This window comes from Triticum dicoccoides, chromosome 2A (assembly GCF_002162155.2).
Source record: "Triticum dicoccoides isolate Atlit2015 ecotype Zavitan chromosome 2A, WEW_v2.0, whole genome shotgun sequence".
NCBI lineage: Eukaryota > Viridiplantae > Streptophyta > Magnoliopsida > Poales > Poaceae > Triticum > Triticum dicoccoides.
In genome coordinates, this window is record NC_041382.1 from 524359633 (window position 1) to 524369348 (window position 9716).

The window sequence follows — 9716 nt, forward strand, 5'->3', positions numbered from 1 at the left end:
TGGTTAGTCAGGTCGTGGCCGACACCCTCGCTGGGCTTCCGCTTGAAGGTTGCCGAGTACATGTCGTGTAAACGTCAATAAGTGGTGAGTGCGTGTGTGAAGAAGTACATCCCTACATGGTTAACATCATCTATTCAAATAGCCGCATCCGCGGTAAAGGACCTCTGGGTTGCCTGTATAGTTCATAGACAAGTGAAAGGGGATACTCTAAAATGCGCAAGATAAGCATGAGTGCTATGGATGGCGTTCTCGTAGGGAGATGGGAGCGGGTCCGTAGTGGTGTATTGATATGGTGAATATGTGGACTGGTGTGCGCCACCTAAAAAGAGTTACTTGTAGTCGTAGTTTAGGATAGCCACCGAGTCAAACCTGGCTTGCTGCAGTTAAACTCCACCACCCCCCTTTGTTGATACCGATGCATATGTAGTTAGTTCTAATGTAAGTCTTGCTGGGTACATTTGTACTCACGTTTGCTTAATTTATGTTTTTGCCAAGAGACTTCAGTCGCGCTAGTAGTTCTGCGTGGACTTCGATGTTTATCTTGTTACCTCAGCTATGATCTTGTGCCCTCGGCAGGGTCTTGTAGATAGTAAGACTTTGTAGCCTTTTCTTTTGTAGTTGTATTTACTCAGACAAGTTAAGCTTCCGCTTGTGCTTGTTGCTTGTATGACTTGAATGCTGGGTCATCAGACCCATGTTTGCAATATCTGGCTCTTCAGAGCCTAATGAATAAATACTTTGAGTTGTAGAGTTTTGTTGTGATGCCATGTTGTATTTGCACATATCGAGCATATTGTGTGTATGATTTGAAATGCTTGGTATGTGTGGGATCCAACAACCTAGTTGTTTATCCTTGGTAGCCTCTCTTACCGAGAAATGTTTTCTAGTGCTTCCACTGAGCCATGGTAGCTTGCTACTGCTCCGGAATACTTAGGCTGGCCGGCATGTGTCCTTCTTCGTTCCTGTGTCTGTCCCTTCGGGGAAATGTCACATGGTGTCTACCGGAGTCCTGTTAGCCTACTACAGCCCGGATTCTCCGGAGTCCTGTTAGCCCAGCTGCTACATCCCGGATTCACTCGATGATGACCGTCACGTTCATTGCTGGGTCATGTATGCATGTCCCCGTAAGTTAGTGCCACTTTGGGTTTATGACTAGTCATGTCGGCCCAGGTTCTATGTCATATGGATGCTAGTGACACTATCATATACGTGAGCCAAAAGGCGCAAATGGTCCCGGGCCAGGTAAGGTGGCACCCGTGGGAATACCGTGCATGAGGCCGCAAAGTGATATGATGTGTTACATGCTAGATCGGTGTGACTTAGGATCGGGGTCCTGACACGGAGACAGGGGGCGAGTAGGGTCTAGACCCCTGCCAATCGCTCGCCCCTCCCCCAACGATTTCTAGTAGGTAGTAGTATAGGTAGTATATATTGTATATGCACTAATTGGCCGAAGATAATCACATCATTAGCCCATATAAGATTTTTTAGGGAAATTAGCCCATATGAGTACTAATATAATTACTATCCTAGACCGAAAGCCCAATAACCCATGTCATTGTCATGTGGTTGTGGCTGCCTTTTGTTGTTTTCCCCATGCGATCAATCGATCCATTGATCGTGTCCTTGCACTAGGGAATTGTTTGCCGCTGCCGCTCTCGCTCAGGTAAGGCGCACACCAAGCCGCCCCTACCCTATCAGCTGCGCTGATCTGTCGTCTTTGTTCGATGTGTGTCCAGTGTCTAAGGACTAAGGAGGGGGTACTGGACGAGAGGAGGAGGCTTCATTACATCAGAGTTTTACAGGGAGAAAGGAAGATCAGATAGAGGAAGGTACCAGTACGTACTTGTAGCTATCTGTTATTATGAATTAAAATCCTACTATGTTAATCTGGTGTGTTAGTGTTGTCTACAAAATAGTGAATTAATCTATTAATCATGGTTTTACTTTATATAGTAGTTAATGAGGAAGCGAAAAGCACCAACAACTAGGGGGATAAATTCCTTTTTTACGCCAGGTGCTGAAAATGTGATTCCATCTGAGGAGCAACCTATTGCAGATAACCAAACAAATGATATTCTTGTTGATATGCAAACTGATGAGCAACAGGTTGTGGCACCGGAAGAAGTTGCAGTAGGAGAAGGTACAATTGAAAGCACAAAATATGTAACGGACCTTGGTATGCACTAGCAAATTTGGGAACTCCCTCATGATGAGCAAAAAGAAGCACGCCGCTTCTATATTTTGAAGGGAGCTTATCAACCATACATGAGAGAATGTCCATATAATAAAACAGGAAAATATCATCGTCAATTTCAATACAGTTATTTCAATTCTATTCGTTGGCTTGAGTAATTGATGGAAACACATCGTGTGTACTGCCTACCTTGTTTTCTCTTCAATGCCAAATGGAAGGTGTGGCTCTGATGCATTTTTTGGGAATCGTTGCATGGAAAACAAAAAATTTCTATGCACACGCAATGATCTATCCATGGAGATGCATAGCAATGAGGGGAAGAGTATGTCTATGTACCCTCGTAGACCGTAAGTGGAAGCGTTTAACAACGCGATTGATGTAGTCGAACTTCTTCGCGCTCCAACTGATCAAGTATCGAACGTACGGCACCTTGAAAGTGCAACTAATCCCCTGGTGGTTTTGGTAATTCATAATAACATATAGCTCATTGAACTAATATTCATTCAAGTTAAATATTTTAGAAAGTTCAATGATTGGCATGGCATGGACAAGAGATGTGCACCCCTCTAAATGCTAAGGACAAAGATTGGCAAAGGCTCAAGACTCTTCATTTTCATTTTAGTGATCCAAGATCACATTGAGTCCATAGGAAAGCCAATACTATTAAAAGGGGATGAGGTGTTGCTTAATGGTCTACTTGCTCAAAGTGCTTAGTGATATTTCTCCAAAACCCTCAGCCACTTTCTCATTTCCACATATGTCCAAAACCTAAAGTCAAACTCGGCCCTACAAATTTGATCTATCCGGCGCCACCGAGTTCATTTGACATAGCCACTGCCAGAAACCCTAGTCAATTCGGTCTCACCGATTGGGATCTTGGTCTCACCGAGATGGCATTGCAAACTCTCTATTTCCCTTCGTAACGTTTCGGTCTCATCAAAATGAGCGATCGGTCCCACCGAGTTCGCATTGCAAACTCTCTCTTTCCCTTTGTAATTTTTTGGTCTCACCGAAAGGAGCGATCGGTCCCATCGAGTTTTCTTGACCAACCCTCTGTTTGCCCATTGTTGAAATCGGTCTCACTGAGTTCATGCAATTGGTCTCACCGAGATGAGGTTTTTCCCTAACCCTAGCACATCGGTCCCACCGAGTTGATCATGTTGGTCCCACCGAGATTCCTAATGTTCACATTTTGTACTAAATCGGTCTCGCCGAGTTCCTCTATTCGATCTGACCGAGTTGAGGCAAATGTGTGTAACAGTTGGATTTTGTGTGGAGGCCATATATACCCCTCCACCCCGTATCCATTCAAGAGAGAGCCATCAGAACGTGCCTACACTTCCACTACTCATTTTGTGAGAGAGAACCACCTACTCATGTGTTGAGATCAAGCCATTCCAATCCAACCACTAGAATCTTGATCTCTAGCCTTCCCCAAGTTGCTTTCCACTCAAATCATATTTCCACCATAGTCAAATCTGTGATAGAGAGTTGAGTACTGGGGAGACTATCATTTGAAGCACAAGAGCAAGGAGTTCATCATCAACACACCATCTATTACCTTTTGGAGAGTGTTGTCTCCTAGATTTGTTAGGTGTCACTTGGGAGCCTCTGATAAGATTGTGGAGTTGAACCAAGGAGTTTGTACGGGCAAGGAGATCGCCTACTTTGTGAAGATCTACCCTAGTGAGGCAAGTCCTTCATGGGCGATGGCCATGGTGGGATAGACAAGGTTGCTTCTTCGTGGACCCTTCATGGGTGGAGCCCTCCGTGGACTCGCGCAACCGTTACCCTTCGTGGGTTGAAGTATCCATTAACGTGGATGTACGATAGCACCACCTATCAGAACCACGCCAAAAATCTTCGTGTCTAAATTGCGTTTGCTCCCTCCAAACTCCTCCCTTTACCTTCATATGCAATTGTTTTACATTCCGCTGCTATAGTCTTAGACTTGCATGTGTAGGTTGTTTACTTGACTAGTGCTAAGTTGCTAAAATCTGCCAAGACTTAAAATTGGGAAAAGGCTAGCTTTTTATTTGGTCAAGTAGTCTAATCACCCCCCCTCTAGACATACTTTCCAACAAGTGGTATCAGAGCTTTGATTTCCAGTTGCCTTCATTTCCATAGCTTTTGGTAATCATAGCCTTGGTTTCACAACCTAGGAGAGTATGGCGTCTGGCGAGGGATATTATCACCGTAGAGGTCCTTACTTTGATGGTACTAATTTTGCTAGTTGGAAGCATAAGATGAAAATGCATATTCTTGGTCATAACCCCGCCGTTTTGGCTATTGTGTGTATTGGTTTGCAAGGTGAATACTTCGAGGATGGAAGAGAACCGAATCGTGAAGCAACCGCGGAAGAATTGAAGATGTTGCAATACAATGCTCAAGCTTGCGATATTCTTTTCAATGGATTGTGCCCCGAAGAATTCAACAAAATCAGCCGTCTTGAGAATGCAAAGGAAATTTGGGATACTTTTGTTGATATGCACGAAGGTACCGAGTCCATCAAGGAATCCAAATTGGATGTGCTTTAAAGTCAACTTGACAAGTCCAAAATGAAGGATGGTGAAGGAGTCACTGAAATGTACTCTAGGCTTGCTCTCATCACAAATGAGATTGTCGGCTTAGGAAGAGAAGAGATGACCGAAGATTCATCATCAAGAAGATCCTAAGTGCCTTGGATGGAAAATATGATACCGTGTGCACCTTGATCCAAATGATGCCCAACTACAAAGATCTCAAGCCAACGAAAGTCATTGGTAGTATTGTTGCTCATGAGATGTCACTCAAGGATAAGGAAGAGCTTCACAACAAGTCTAGTGGTGCTTACAACGTTTCATGTGATGCTCCTACAACATCAAGTAAAAAACAAATCTTCAATGAGGAATTGAGCTTAATGGTGAAGAACTTCAACAAGTTCTACAAGAGTAGAAGCAAAGAGAGAAGTTCCAAGTCAAGGTCCTACAATGACAAAAGTTCTTAAAAGCAATCAATGATGATCTTCGAAGGAAAAGTTCTTCTTACATTGCCAAGCGTTACTCTTGTCTACTTACATGCCACCAGTAAAATCTAGCAACAAGAGCAAGAAACATTCTTCTTCTAGTAGTAACAATAATCATGCTAAATCCAATATTGTTGCTTCTAGTAGTTCTCTTGATTCCACTAATTATTCTCTTAGCCAAGTTACACTTGAGCAAGAAAATAGCTTATTGAAGGGAATTATAGACAAAGGTGTTTACAAGAGCCTTGTTGGAAGTAAGCAATTTGAGGAAATTGTACGCAAGCAAGAAAGGCAATGGAAGAATCAAGGTGTTGGTTTTGAACGAAAGTTCAATGCCAATGGAGTTGAGTGGGAAGGAGATCAATACCCCAAGAGAAGTATGACCCTACCTCTTTCAAGGGAGCACATGCTCAATACGATCTTCCACCACAAGACCACAAGCTAAAAGGCAAGGACAAGCTTCAAGAGGAGATTGATGCATTTGAAGAAGCTCCTAAGGTCTTGGTCAAGTGGGTTCCCAAGACTACATCAAGTTCTACTTCATCAAGTATGACTACAACTCCAAGGATTCCCATCAGGTTGATGTGGGTCCCAAATAAGAGCAACTAGAGAGTTCTTGAGGGTGACTCCGCCAACATACTTCACTCATATTCATTTTGGCAAGGACAACTGCAATTAACTTCCGTATCTTGCACTAGTTCAAGGAGTCACAAACCCTCTTGTTGGTATGACAAGGCAGAACGTAACCTAATGCTTCCATGGACATCACCATATGTGTACTTCACTCAATGTCTATGTATATCCTTGTTTGTTCCTTGTGGGACTAACCCATGTAGGTATTGAAAGTACAACTCACTCCAATGGATTGCTCCAAATGATCTACATCAACATTGAGCATCCACATCTTAAACATCTACATGAAGTCATCATTGAAAAAACCCAAGGTTAGTTCATCCCTCTAAGGGGGGATATCACATCTAGGGGGAGCTTTACTCTAGGAATCGAGCTAAAGCAACTCTAATAGTGTGAACACAATAGTGCTTTATGTAAAATTGGTAACCCCACTTGTGCTTAAACGATGAGTATGACCTATGATCAAATGTTCTCATTTCACTCCGAAGTCAATATACTCATATACAGATGACCTAGTCATCGCCAATTGCTTGATAGATGCTAGAGTGTTTGTGCATGATTTGCCACATATTTTATTTGCTATCTTATTGTGTGAGCATGTTGGTTGCATAATTTTCTCCATTCGAGAACATCCCTTTGTTGCTTTGATTGTTTGGTTTTTCTGTCTGCCAAATGGATGGACAAGAATGCCAAAATACTTCCTCTAGCTATCTATGATTTTCTCATCTCAAACTCTATTCATGCTACATCACAAAGCTTAAACAAGTCAAATTCGGACTCTCTGGGTGAGGAGCACTCAGAGCCACCGATCCATCAGGGGCTTAAACTTCTAAAACCTCTTAATGCATCTCTGTCAGACCAACTCATCCCACTCGGTCTCACTGAATTCATTAAGTTGATCTAAGTTTCCACCTCGGTGCAACTGATTTGAACAATTCGGTCACACCGAGTTGCAGTAATTGCAACAGTTTTGCATCTCGGTGCCACCGAGTCATTCCACTCAGCCACATCGACAGTGACTGGGTATATATACCGTGGGTTGAAATTTTGGAAACTCCTCCAAACCACTCGTCCGCGCCTCGTAGCTCTGCCGCCCCCTTGGTCTCTGGATCATCTCCGTCATCGCCAGCGTCCTCCTGCCACTGGTCTCCGTCACTGTCAACGGAAATATCACTGATGTTGTCATCGTAGCGAGTTCGTCACCAAGTTAGGGTACAGACTCGACCTCTTTGTGTGTTTTCCTTTTTCTGATTCTTGCACAAAGATCATTGCCATTAATCTTACCACGAATAACATCAATCTATCCACCGAAAAGTTCCATTAGAATATATTTGATGCAAAAACTTAAGGTTAGGTTTCTGCTGAACTCATCTCGGACCGACCGATCTGAGGATCTAGGTCTCACTGATTTGGATCAGGCCATTGCACGGGTATAACTCGGTCTAACTAAAGCGTACTAATCGGTGTGACCAAAATCACTCACTTTGTGAAACCCTAGCATCTTGGAGTCACCGAACTACATTTCGGTCTGACCGAAATTGCATGTTTATATCTATAATGCTTCGGTGTCACCGAGTTTGTCATATTGGTAGCTCCGAAATGCTTTCTGAAGAAAACTAAAGTTAAGTTTTTGTCTCAATATTTTTGCAAAATAGTTGTGCTTTGTGATGCGCATCCACTCTACCGATACCCATCTATTCATAGGGCCAGTTTCAGAGATGTAAGAGGGCAGTGAAAGTCAGAACAGGTCGAGGAGCAGGTGAATCTCAGTGAGGGAACTAGTCCCTCCAACAGCAGTTATGATTATGGTAGCAGAGGCACTCCAAGCAACTTGCCTAAGGCTGCTACTAAGCAAAGGAAGAAGATAACCTCAGATTCAAAGGATGAGGACTTTGTTGTTGATGAGGAGGTGACCTCAAAGAAGAAAGTGCTCAATAAGGAGTACGTTGCTACTACCATAAAGCCTGGTATGAAGAAGAAAGCTCCTGCCAAGAGAGTCTCTATGTCAAAAGCCAGAGCCTCCACTCAGGAAACTATGGAGTTCACTCTTGAACCAAGAGAAGAGGAGGCTGTTGGAGGAAAGAAGAGGAAGGAGAGAGTCAAGAAGACTGTGGCCAGAGTAATTGGAAAACCATCTAAGATGGGAGATTCAGATGAAGATGGGGAGGAGGAAGAAGTTGCTGCACCTCCACCAAAGACTCAGAAGCTCATGGGGGATGCTATTAGATCAGGGGCTGCTCCATCCAAGCCCAAGTCTGCCCCCAAGCCTCCAGCTCAAGATCCAAAACCTTCTGCCCCCAAGAGATCCACCAAAAACATCCCTACTACTGGGAAGAACAAGGCCCGGTGCCAGAGGTTCAAGAAGAGGAAGAATCCCAAGTGCTTAGAAAGTTGAAGCCAAAGATTCCAAATCATGATGACAACTATCCTATTGCTGAAAACATGAACCAAAGGAAGGATGCAGGTCTGAGATTGTGGAGACAGACTGATCCATATGCCACTAGTTGAAGGACTGTTGTAGATTATCGTTTCCACACTAAGGAACAACAAGACTTCTATGAGACAGTCTTGTTGGACAAGAAGCCCATAGTGTGTGACATGAGATGGGTTGACCAGACATACATTGATGATAATGAGGATTACTTTCCAGGAGTGCGTGAGAGATTCATAATGAATGCAGTTGACAAGTTTGTTGGTCACAAGTTGACAAAGTGGAATGATGAAATGATTATGCAATTCTACTCCACTGCTCATTTCTATCCAGATGGCAAGATTGTCTGGATGACAGAAGGAACCAGATATCAATCTTCAATTTCTAAATGGGCAAAGATGATGAATGCCCCTGAGGAGGATGAGAATGACATAGATGTGTATGCCAAGCCAAGGAAGGATCACAACTCCATGGCAAATATGTATAAGGAAATTCCTAATAAAGTGTTGGAGACTCACAAGCTTGGGTCTATATACTATTTGCTGTCAGGTTTGACCACCATCAACACCATCTTTAGCCACACTCTGTTTCCCAAGTCAGGAGATCATAGGATGATCCGTGGTCACTCAATCAACTTGCTTCATATGTTTGATGTGCCACAAAAATTTAAAGTAATAACTTTGATTGTTGAAACAGTGAAGAGAACTGCAGCTGATCAGAAGAGATCGTGTGGACATGTGCCTCATATACAGATGCTAATCAACTCCAAGATGGGAACAGGGACATATCTTCTAGACAAAGAGAACCTTCCCCTGAGGCTAGAATTTGAAGACAATGAGATTGTCATGGATGAATCTGATCCAACCAGTGCAGAAGCATAGGAGAAGAGAGAGAGAGAGAGAGAGAGAGAGAGAGAGAGAGCAAAGGCTGCTAAAGCAGCAAATGCAGCTAGTGTAGAAGATGCTTCACAAGTGATTCTCAAGACCAAGCAAGATCAACTCAGTTATCTTCTTGAGGCTATTGTGAGGATTGAGAAGGGCTTGTCCACCCTGACTCAGAATCAAGAAAGTCTTGAGAGGATCATTGAGACCAAATTCCATGATCTAGATGTGAAGGTTGCTAAGATACAGACTACTGCAGAGAAGCTCCAGGAAGAGGTTGAGGATAGGATTGACAGACCAACCACCGATGCTTTTCAAAGAGTACCAAGGGCACAAAGGTCTACAGCTGTGCCAATTGTCGGAGACTCCATGACTACCATTTCAGCACCTGCCGCAACTGCCTCTGTCATACCCCCAGTTTCAACTCCTCCAGCTCCACAGACATCACTGAAGCTTTTGCAGACGGACTCCTCTCCACGCCATCTACGCACACCAGAGCAACCAACCAGAAGACCACTTCAGGAGCTCCCGGAGATCGTGCCTAGAGTGCTGCATAGCACTATGCATTTC